An 11,817-nucleotide genomic window follows, 5' to 3' on the forward strand; every position below is an offset into this window, starting at 1 on the left:
GCCCTACCCTTTTGTATCCCAGGTTCATTGGTTCCTAACCCTAACATTATTTTTTTTGGGGGGGGGGGATTTTTTGGCAGTAGAAAAATGTGAAACCATTAAAGCTTATGGCTCCAGTACCATCACCATGCCAGTGCTGTCTTAAAGAGCAATTTGTCCTGAATACCACCGAATATTTCACTACTGGAGGTAAAAATCATACACCTGCATCAGCCTCATCAGGTGTCCAGTGTAAATCACAGAATAGTCTGATCAGAATTCTGTACTTGGCTAAACAGCTGTGTGGAATTCTACATGCTTGGTATGAATTCACAATGCAATATCATAGTCCATTTTCTACACTGACCTGTCACTGTGCAAGAGACACCCCACCTGAGGGACGTCCCCAAACCCCACCTGAGGGACGTCCCCTAACCCCACCTGAGGGGCGTTCAGCGGTGGGAGAGGAAGCAGGCGTGCTCCCCGCAGTGACACACCCACACACACAGTCACCATCTACAATGCACACACCATCTGCCCCACGCACACACCTACACCTCATCTGCTTCAGTAAATGAACAGTACGTTTGTGTGTACGTGTGTGTGTGTACACGTGCGTTTGGGTGTGTGTGCCAACACAGCTTTTATAGGTTGACAATAAGCTACTAATTCTCCTGCCCAATTCTGAAATGTCTCTCTGATTCAGTTTGTACTAGTAAAAATTTGAAAGAATTCTCATAACCATCCATCATTGAGGTCATCAAGGGGGAAAGACCATACTGTGGATAATAAAACTAAAGGCTGATGGCAGCCTGAGAGGACAAAGGGGGGGGGGGGGGGGGGGGGGGGGGTTCTCCGAGGACATGCAGTATGGGCAAAAAATATTGCAAACATTAACAATTTATTCATTCTTCAGAGTTCCTTATACGTAGCAGAGCAAGCAACAATCTCCATGGAAACAGCTACAGGTTTGGATTTGCACTGGAGTTCATGGAACATGAGCATCTGTAGCAAAACAAACACCCAGAGCCTTAAACATTCCAGGTGTGGATCATCTGGAGAACTTCTAGAATCTCCTCCAATACAGCTTTAAGTGCACCTTCAGACTCTTTTAAAAATGGACACAGATTAGGCGATGAGATTAATAAGCACAGTGTCATGAGATCAGTCACAATCAGCAGAACCTCCCTCTATGCAGCCAAACAAACTTTCATCAGTCACACGCACAACACACTGATCTGGTTATTGCAACCAATTGTTGTTTCAATCTCAGTATAGCAGAGACTCCCCCTCCCCCATTTTGAGAAATAAAAAGTACAGAAATACAGAACGCCAAACCATATCCTCCTCCTCCTTATTGGGGCAGGAACGGGTGGAGGAAGGGTGGGGGAAGGGTGGGGGAAGGGTGGGGGAAGGGTGGAGGAAGGGTGGGGGAAGGGTGGGGGAAGGGTGGGGGAAGGGTGGGGGAAGGGTGGGGGAAGGGTGGAGGAAGGGTGGGGGAAGGGTGGGGGAAGGGTGGAGGAAGGGTGGGGGAAGGGTGGGGGAAGGGTGGGGGAAGGGTGGAGGAAGGGTGGAGGAAGGGTGGGGGAAGGGTGGGGGAAGGGGCAGGTTGTGTGTGTGGGGACGGGCCAGCAGTGTTAAGAGGACATAGTTCAGCTCATTCGCACATGGCTGGTTGTTCTAAAGGGGGCAGCTCGGTTTAAACCAACATGGCCACTTCCTCCTCACTGCACACAGCCCTCCTGAGCCCCACCCCCCTGAGCCCCACCCCCCTGAGCATCTGGAGGAAAACGGGGCACCACCAACACAGACTGCCTTGGCATCGCATGCTTGAGGAGCCACAGTGGCCCAAGAAAGGCCCGAGAGCCCAGAGCCACTCCTGTGGATCGTGGAGCATCCCAGACGGCCCACCTCTCCACCCACCAATCCCTCCATCATCCACCCGACCCTCAAACTGCACTAAACTGCAGTCTTTTGTAAGACCATGAATAATCATGACAGTTCACCCAAAAAACATTAATCCAGCGGTCACACGGGTAAAGGAAGTTACGCAAGTGGGTGTCAACATTTATGTGAGTGTATGTCAAGTTAAAGACTAGCCTCAAGTATTTACATGATCACCGATGATAGAAATCTGAGTGGTGATCATTTTGCATAATCATTAGTCTTCACATTAGGTGCATCTCCGTGAGTAGCAGATGCTCTGAGCCCCAGACGGAAATCTGTTTTCCACAGCATTTCTGTCCTGAAGTGAGTGGGGGTAGTGAAGAGAGAACTCAGCACCCAAACAGGTCATCCCTGTTCCCTTAAACTTTCCTTTTTAAAGGACAAACTGTGGGTCACAATTAAGGCCACAACAAAATCCCCAAACTGACCAAAACACCACACTCAATGAAGGTAGACACTACAGGCGTCCATGTTTATTCCTTCTGGAGGTACATGACCTATAGTTAACTAACTAAAAACGTTTTTCAAATTGTGACTGGAGTCACTAGCTAATATTCAAGCTTTATCAACAGAAAGGTAACATTCTCAACACACTGTGCCACAGGCTTCAAGCCACCTGAAATTCAAGGCCGCACGAGCTGAGGTAAATAAACCTCAGTACCCACCTGAAGTCATGATAGACAGGAAAACAGCTTTGTTGTGGTTACCTCCCTGCTCTCGGGCAGCTCACATGAAACCAGATTTCTTGTTTTCTGAATAAAGATGGTGACGTGCTAACAAGCCACTCTAGTGCGTGAAGCAACAAATCTTTTCCAGACAGTCTTCTCTATGGGTCAGCTCTGGGGAAAACTATGATTGAGATCATTTACCCACAATTATTTACTGCTCAATTTCAGCACATTTAATCCAGGTTTAGAAGGTCAGAATGTACGTTTCGATTATCTATTTACATGTGAACTCTTTCACACTCATCTCAAGTAAAAATAGCTTTCATCAAATGGTCATCCAACATTCTAAACATAGGTTAACAGTAATGTGAATGTTAAGTACAATCTAAACTGAGGCTTTTAAAAATAAGTATGAAATATGCTACTGTTCCATGAAATGTCATCTTAAATGTTCTGTGGCAAATTATGTTTCATTTTATAATTTCTCAGAAAGCAACACACCTACACTCTGCATTGATATGGAACACAGCATCAATTTACCAACAAAAACGGTGAACAGTGAAACAGTGAATAAAACAAGCTGCATCACAATCAACTGTGACTGTCAAATCCCATCTACTACACCACAGTAGTAGGAGAAGCTGTCTGACCTGCTACCTCAGCCTCACAGAGCAGTACGGCTCCCTACGGCACCACACAGCTGACCGCAAACGGCTGGTGCACAGAAATCTGTGTGGTGAAGAGGTGTGAGGACACTGTAGACCTCCATACCCAGAGGGACCATATGGAAACTCCCCATTATTTTAAAACCAAAACGACAATACTGGAATTGCACATGCTTCCTTTGCAGAAGTTTGTTCCTACCTGGTTCTTAATCAGTGTTCCTTCAGCAGATGAAAAAAAAAAATTTAAATAACAAAATACACCCACACTTCAGACTTTGTCCTCTTAGACAAGCAAAGAGACTTTTCATGGGCCTCATCCCCCACAGTTCAACAAATGAGGTCAAGGCAGTCCCATCACCTCTGAAGCAGAGCCATCACTCACTAGTCGCCCAGTACACACGTTTGGTCTGCAGTGTGCCGTCATGGTCCAGTACACACGTTTGGTCTGCAGTGTGCCGTCATGGTCCAGTACACACGTTTGGTCTGCAGTGTGCAGTCATGGTCCAGTACACACGTTTGGTCTGCAGTGTGCAGTCATGGTCCAGTACACACATTTGGTCTGCAGTGTGCAGTGTGCCGTCATGGTCTCGTACACACGTTTGGTCTGCAGTGTGCAGTGTGCGGTCATGGTCCAGTACACACGTTTGGTCTGCAGTGTGCAGTGTGCGGTCATGGTCCAGTACACACGTTTGGTCTGCAGTGTGGTGTCATGGTCCAGTACACACGTTTGGTCTGCAGTGTGCAGTCATGGTCCAGTACACACGTTTGGTCTGCAGTGTGCCGTCATGGTCCCGTACACACGTTTGGTCTGCAGTGTGCAGTCATGGTCCAGTACACACGTTTGGTCTGCAGTGTGCAGTCATGGTCCAGTACACACGTTTGGTCTGCAGTGTGCAGTCATGGTCCAGTACACACGTTTGGTCTGCAGTGTGCAGTCATGGTCCAGTACACACGTTTGGTCTGCAGTGTGCAGTCATGGTCCAGTACACACGTTTGGTCTGCAGTGTGCAGTCATGGTCCAGTACACACGTTTGGTCTGCAGTGTGCAGTCATGGTCCAGTACACACGTTTGGTCTGCAGTGTGCAGTCATGGTCCAGTACACACGTTTGGTCTGCAGTGTGCAGTCATGGTCCAGTACACACGTTTGGTCTGCAGTGTGCAGTCATGGTCCAGTACACACGTTTGGTCTGCAGTGTGCAGTCATGGTCCAGTACACACGTTTGGTCTGCAGTGTGCAGTCATGGTCCAGTACACACGTTTGGTCTGCAGTGTGCCGTCATGGTCCAGTACACACGTTTGGTCTGCAGTGTGCCGTCATGGTCTCGTACACACGTTTGGTCTGCAGTGTGCAGTCATGGTCCAGTACACACGTTTGGTCTGCAGTGTGCAGTCATGGTCCAGTACACACGTTTGGTCTGCAGTGTGCAGTCATGGTCCAGTACACACGTTTGGTCTGCAGTGTGCAGTCATGGTCCAGTACACACGTTTGGTCTGCAGTGTGCAGTCATGGTCCAGTACACACGTTTGGTCTGCAGTGTGCAGTCATGGTCCAGTACACACGTTTGGTCTGCAGTGTGCAGTCATGGTCCAGTACACACGTTTGGTCTGCAGTGTGCAGTCATGGTCCAGTACACACGTTTGGTCTGCAGTGTGCAGTCATGGTCCAGTACACACGTTTGGTCTGCAGTGTGCAGTCATGGTCCAGTACACACGTTTGGTCTGCAGTGTGCAGTCATGGTCCAGTACACACGTTTGGTCTGCAGTGTGCAGTCATGGTCCAGTACACACGTTTGGTCTGCAGTGTGCAGTCATGGTCCAGTACACACGTTTGGTCTGCAGTGTGCAGTCATGGTCCAGTACACACGTTTGGTCTGCAGTGTGCAGTCATGGTCCAGTACACACGTTTGGTCTGCAGTGTGCAGTCATGGTCCAGTACACACGTTTGGTCTGCAGTGTGCAGTCATGGTCCAGTACACACGTTTGGTCTGCAGTGTGCAGTCATGGTCCAGTACACACGTTTGGTCTGCAGTGTGCAGTCATGGTCCAGTACACACGTTTGGTCTGCAGTGTGCAGTCATGGTCCAGTACACACGTTTGGTCTGCAGTGTGCAGTCATGGTCCAGTACACACGTTTGGTCTGCAGTGTGCAGTCATGGTCCAGTACACACGTTTGGTCTGCAGTGTGCAGTCATGGTCCAGTACACACGTTTGGTCTGCAGTGTGCAGTCATGGTCCAGTACACACGTTTGGTCTGCAGTGTGCAGTCATGGTCCAGTACACACGTTTGGTCTGCAGTGTGCAGTCATGGTCCAGTACACACGTTTGGTCTGCAGTGTGCCGTCATGGTCCAGTACACACGTTTGGTCTGCAGTGTGCCGTCATGGTCCCGTACACACGTTTGGTCTGCAGTGTGCAGTGTGCGGTCATGGTCCAGTACACACGTTTGGTCTGCAGTGTGGTGTCATGGTCCAGTACACACGTTTGGTCTGCAGTGTGCAGTCATGGTCCAGTACACACGTTTGGTCTGCAGTGTGCCGTCATGGTCTCGTACACACGTTTGGTCTGCAGTGTGCAGTGTGCAGTCATGGTCCAGTACACACGTTTGGTCTGCAGTGTGCAGTCATGGTCCAGTACACACGTTTGGTCTGCAGTGTGCAGTCATGGTCCAGTACACACGTTTGGTCTGCAGTGTGCAGTCATGGTCCAGTACACACGTTTGGTCTGCAGTGTGCAGTCATGGTCCAGTACACACGTTTGGTCTGCAGTGTGCAGTCATGGTCCAGTACACACGTTTGGTCTGCAGTGTGCAGTCATGGTCCAGTACACACGTTTGGTCTGCAGTGTGCAGTCATGGTCCAGTACACACGTTTGGTCTGCAGTGTGCAGTCATGGTCCAGTACACACGTTTGGTCTGCAGTGTGCAGTCATGGTCCAGTACACACGTTTGGTCTGCAGTGTGCAGTCATGGTCCAGTACACACGTTTGGTCTGCAGTGTGCCGTCATGGTCCAGTACACACGTTTGGTCTGCAGTGTGCCGTCATGGTCTCGTACACACGTTTGGTCTGCAGTGTGCAGTGTGCGGTCATGGTCCAGTACACACGTTTGGTCTGCAGTGTGGTGTCATGGTCCAGTACACACGTTTGGTCTGCAGTGTGCAGTCATGGTCCAGTACACACGTTTGGTCTGCAGTGTGCCGTCATGGTCTCGTACACACGTTTGGTCTGCAGTGTGCAGTGTGCAGTCATGGTCCAGTACACACGTTTGGTCTGCAGTGTGCAGTCATGGTCCAGTACACACGTTTGGTCTGCAGTGTGCAGTCATGGTCCAGTACACACGTTTGGTCTGCAGTGTGCTGTCACGGTGGATAAGGAGACTGTAGCAGCTGCTTATTTGCTTCCACTGCAAAACTACACCCGGTTCCCAGACATTAAAAATCTACAATGATTCAAGGACTTTAAGATCTTACACTGCAGTGCAGTCAAATTAGTAACTGCCCCATCCCACAAAGAAGGCGCTAGACTTGAGAGCTTTCAGAGAAATTGAGTCTAGGTATATAAAATGTGTGGCCACAGCTTCTAGGACCTCAATGTGACAATGGACACTAACCCTGACAAACACTGCAAATAAGCTGGAGAAATTCACCAGGTGCAGGCCCAGCTCAGAGAACACAACCACAACATCCCCCCACACCCCCCAACGGGCACACACGGGGCAAATATACACATCCCTTTTCCTCAATTCATGCAGTGAATCAGGGAAAGGGACAGTGTGTGTGGGGGGGATGTTTAGGAGAGAGAAGTAGGAAGATTGGGGGGGGGGGGTGTTCTGTTTAAAGAAAAACAGGAAGTATGAAACAAGAGCTGCTACAAAGCTCTAAATATTCATGGGGCCCTTAATGGTTGTATGGAAGAGGCTGTAGCAGCAGGAGTCCAGGGTGAGCTGGGGTTGAGGCAGACGGCCAATAAAACCAAAATAAACCCTTCCTCTGTGGCCAGGATGGCCCTGCTGGCCCGTTCCCCGCACATGCATTCCTGCCTTCCAGACTAAAACTGGCCACTGCACCAGCAAATAAAAGCACCATTAATGTGCTGTAGTTTCCAACAGCCTGCCAGCCAGTGCTGCCCCCGTGCACAGAATGCTAATGTGAGCACGAACGTTTTCCCGAGGCCACCTGACCAACGCCGTGGCCATCCCCGCCTGCCATCATCCAATGACCAACACCGTGGCCATATCCCCGCCTGCCATCATCCAATGACCAACGCCGTGGCCATCCCCGCCTGCCATCATCCAATGACCAACGCCGTGGCCATATCCCTGCCTGCCATCATCCAATGACCAACGCCGTGGCCATATCCCTGCCTGCCATCATCCAATGACCAACGCCGTGGCCATCCCCGCCTGCCATCATCCAATGACCAACGCCGTGGCCATATCCCCGCCTGCCATCATCCAATGACCAACACCGTGGCCATATCCCCGCCTGCCATCATCCAATGACCAACGCCGTGGCCATCCCCGCCTGCCATCATCCAATGTGCCCAAATGACATCCAGGACACAATGCGCATGCGTCAAGAAGAAGTCAAACGCTCAAGTATGGAGAAGCCATATCCGTTTCCTCTGCATTTTTGGACGAGGGCCACCAGGACACTTCGGCAAGGGAAGAAAAGTGGAGCGCTGTCCCCGTGTGATGGGAAAGAAAGTTGAACGGCATCTTTTATCTGCTTCTGAATCAATGGTCAACAAAAGACAAGATGCACAGGTATTCAGAGAGGAGGTTCAAATATAGCAGCACTGTGACAGTAAACACACGTCACCCAGACAAGATGCTGGCACCATCGAGACCACAGTCAGTGTGAACAGCAACCTGCTAGAAAGAACACGCTGAAGCTTCAAAGCAAGAGGGGGGCGAGCAGGCCAGACCAGCAGAGAGGACAGGAGCCAGTCAGACGGCTCCACATTAAGGAAGCACTGCGGTGTTGGTGACTGTGAGCCGTCGCAGCGTTGCAGGCAGCGGGAGCCTGAATCACAGCCCAGCTGACTGCCACATCATCTCTGAGCACATAGCACACAAGCCCTGACTAGCTGCAGTGAAAACACACTAACCAAACAGATCATCCCCCTTTCCGCAGTCTTTCCACTGGTCATGTTCCACACACCCACAGCCTGCAAACCCACAGATGAGGTCAAGGCACACTAGTGGACTTGAAAGTCAACAGATAAGAGTGGAGGGAAGAGGTACAGAGGGTTAGCAACAGCCTGCCTCCAATAAACACCATGTCTGACTGCAGCTGCTGGGACCTGTTGATTTCACATGACTCCGGGGTTTGAAGGGAGAACCAGCCTTTAGGGCAGTGCCGGGTTACTGGGAGCACGAGGCCACTGAAGTTGGAGAGAGTTAGTTGAGATGACTCTTCCAGCCTCTTCATTACCAACTCAAAGCCAATAAAATACTGCAATATTTTTGTCAAGTAAGAGATGTGATTCAGGGCCATATTGCTCTATCACACACATGAGTGTGTACTCATACCGCTGGCTTGGTTTTGCTTTTCCCTGGTGCAGGTTTTTAAAGTGCTTTAAACTACAAGAGTGAACACAGATAAGACTCCATGAATCAGAGAAAACAGGCTCAGATCAAAGTTTCTTGTTTGATAGCAATTACACATATTTTAAAATAATAATAATTCATGCAGCAGTTTCCATAGGACATAACATCCCTAAGCAGCTTTAGAGGACATGGGCCTTCAGGTTCAGTAAAATACCGTTTGCTTCTGAAGTTCATTTGTTCACGTTCAGTTCTGTGCATCAGCTGGTGAGAGGAAGACTCTGAAAGAAAGTGGACTCTCCGCTGCAGTTAGCAATAATGACAGCAGATCTTATCATCCACCACGACATAACATCAGCCCACATCAAAGGACAGGGCTGCTGGGGAGGGGGCAGCAAAGTGACGGGGGGATGGTGCATGTGTGTGTGTGTGTGTGTGTGGTTCCCACATGAGAACACCTCCATGTCAGCAGGTCCAAACAGTATGTCATGCTGCAGAGAAGAATCTTTAGAAGAGTCTGTTCTGTTGCCAAACTCATACAGACACCCATCATCCCTTCAGAATTCAGGAAGTATGTCAGTATTCATTTTGCTATGACAACTGTCTAAAGATATGCAAGGTGCCAATTATCACTATTCCTACTTAACATAATCATAAGGTGCTAAAACTGAACTAAGCTTTATTGACATCAATAAATTATTACAACACTGAATATAGTGGAATAGCTGCATGAGTGTGGCACTTGGGTAGGTCACTTGTTGATCATTAATCCACAGTTTTTATGTGTTTCCCAAAACCAAACAAATGTGTGGCTTATCAGCAATGTTTGCTGTCTTTTTAAAGAGTACAAATAGTATTACGGCATCACAATTAGTGAGTTATATATAAATTGCTACAGTCCAGAACAGACTGTGCACTGCATCGCACCTTACAAAATTATCAGTAACTGTTCACCATACATTTTTAATTTATTCCATTTGCATTAGAATGGTGATAATTTGAAAATACCCAACACACGAGATTAGCTGACAAAATGCCCTCGTACAGAACACGTCAAGCAAGAAATCATGACCTTAATGCTGTTATTATTGCAAAGAATGGTTTTTAAAATGCAAAGAGGACTATATCTTAGGAATGTAAACCTGACGTCATATTTTAGTGTCAGATTTCTTGTCTTTCAGATAATACGTTGCTTGGGCTCCACTGAGCCCTCTGGATCCAGGTAAGAATCTTTCTTGTCACACGCCTAACTCTGAGTAAAGCATTTCAGAGCTTACGGTGCACAAAAGCAAACTAAATGCTGCCTAAATGATACATCCAATATAATCCCTTGATTATAGTTCAACTATTCTCTTTCCTAAACAATAACCGATTGCCTAAAGCATACCAGTAATTATAAAACAACATGGAGAAGTGCTTAAGTAAAACCGTTGGGTTGTTAATTTATTAAAAACATATTGCATTAAACACGTGCGTTAATAGACCTTCGCCTGCCAAAGGCCCGTTGATCTTCTCAGGAGTCGTGAGGCTCTCTGGAATACCAGGGCATGATGGAGGCGACTACCTTCGTATTTATCCCACTCTGGGCATTTAGCCAACGACATCATCAGATGACTAACACTTTTAAAATATTTTTATAGCAAAAAAATATATCAATGGAAAATGCTATTTTAAGTATTTGTCTTATCACGTCATATTGCATAACTGCACATTCCCGTCAGATCCATAATTATTGGAATGGTTAACTTGTAGCGCTTCAGCATCACACGTTACACAAAAATGTCTGATCTCTCAGCAAAACTCTGAACTTCAGCCAAATAGACATAGTACATAGATTAAAGCGTCTAGTGATGGTTTCATTTTATTTCAAAACAGTTGTTAATGTTTTGAAATCCAAAGCGCATTTCTAAAGTTTCAGACAACGCCAAAAATTACAATTCCATTACCAAACAGAAAAATAAACATCACAAGAACAAAGGCGTTTTGTTGTGAATATGAATGACCACTGCAGCTGTAGACAGAAGGTCCTGGTCCAGGTGTGGGGCGCTGCTCTCTGAAGCAGCTCTACTTCTCCCGAAGCGTTTCCCCTCACTGCCTCTCTCTCTCTAACGCGCTCCAAATCTTCAAAAATCACTTTTCCCTTATAAACAACATTTTGCGCCAGCCGACTTGGTACGACACATCCTAGGGCATACAGAGAGTAGTAAAACAACACTTTACTCACCTCGCTGCAATAAAATGATCTTCAAAGAACCTCCAGAAGTCCACTTTCAGCCCAGACCAAACTTTGGCAGCCCCAGACAGCCAGCCTACTCACAAGGCGATGCCGCCGCCATGTCCATGATGTCTCGGAGCACATGTGAGCACACATCCTGCCCACTTTTACCGTAAGAACTAATGTAGGAGATAGCAGGGAAAGTGACAAATCTGTGGATTCAATGGGATGGAAATTGTGGTAATGTGACGTGTGACTGATGAAGCCATGAAGGTCATTTGAACCTGCAGGATTATAACTAATAAATCCCTAATAGTGAATTTAATGTCAAGTAAATCTAATCTACTTCTGACTGATGTTGGTCTACCTGGAATATACTTTCAGATATTGTAATGTATTTATTAAGCCAAAATATGTGTCCTTGTTCAAATATAGGCTACCGGAATTCAAAGCAAACGTTTATTAAAATATCCAAATATCATAATTTTAATAATTTGTTGACATGTATAGCTGCAGGTTCCTGAAAAACACCCCACCTTTTGTTCCAGGTAAGTATTTTTTTCAGGTAGGCCTACGTGTAAGTAGCTCCAAGCATTTATGGAGTAGGCTAATTACCAGTGGCGGACTTAGCAATTTGGGGGCTCAAGGTGAATTTAGCTAGGGGGCCCATCAACATTAATATGCGAGAAATAAGTTAGCTAGTCAGGGGGGGCCCTACAGTGGGCTGCAGTGGGAGGGGCCCAAGGCAGTTGCCTAGGAACGCCTCTATGCAAAGACCGCCTCTGCTAATTACTGCT

The 11,817-nt window shown here is 47.6% G+C and overlaps 1 protein-coding gene across 1 annotated transcript in view; it reads right to left on the reverse strand.

Moving 5' to 3' along the window:
- The window catches only part of fndc3ba (fibronectin type III domain containing 3Ba), a 186,984-nt gene extending 175,811 nt beyond the window's left edge, over positions 1-11,173 (reverse strand). The window contains exon 1 of the mRNA XM_076975704.1: positions 11,030-11,173. The gene's annotated coding sequence lies outside the window, so the exon portion shown is untranslated. The remainder of the gene's footprint in view (positions 1-11,029) is intronic.
- Between the last annotated feature and the right edge of the window lie 644 nt (positions 11,174-11,817).

Source organism: Brachyhypopomus gauderio, chromosome 16, assembly GCF_052324685.1.
Source record: "Brachyhypopomus gauderio isolate BG-103 chromosome 16, BGAUD_0.2, whole genome shotgun sequence".
Lineage (NCBI taxonomy): Eukaryota > Metazoa > Chordata > Actinopteri > Gymnotiformes > Hypopomidae > Brachyhypopomus > Brachyhypopomus gauderio.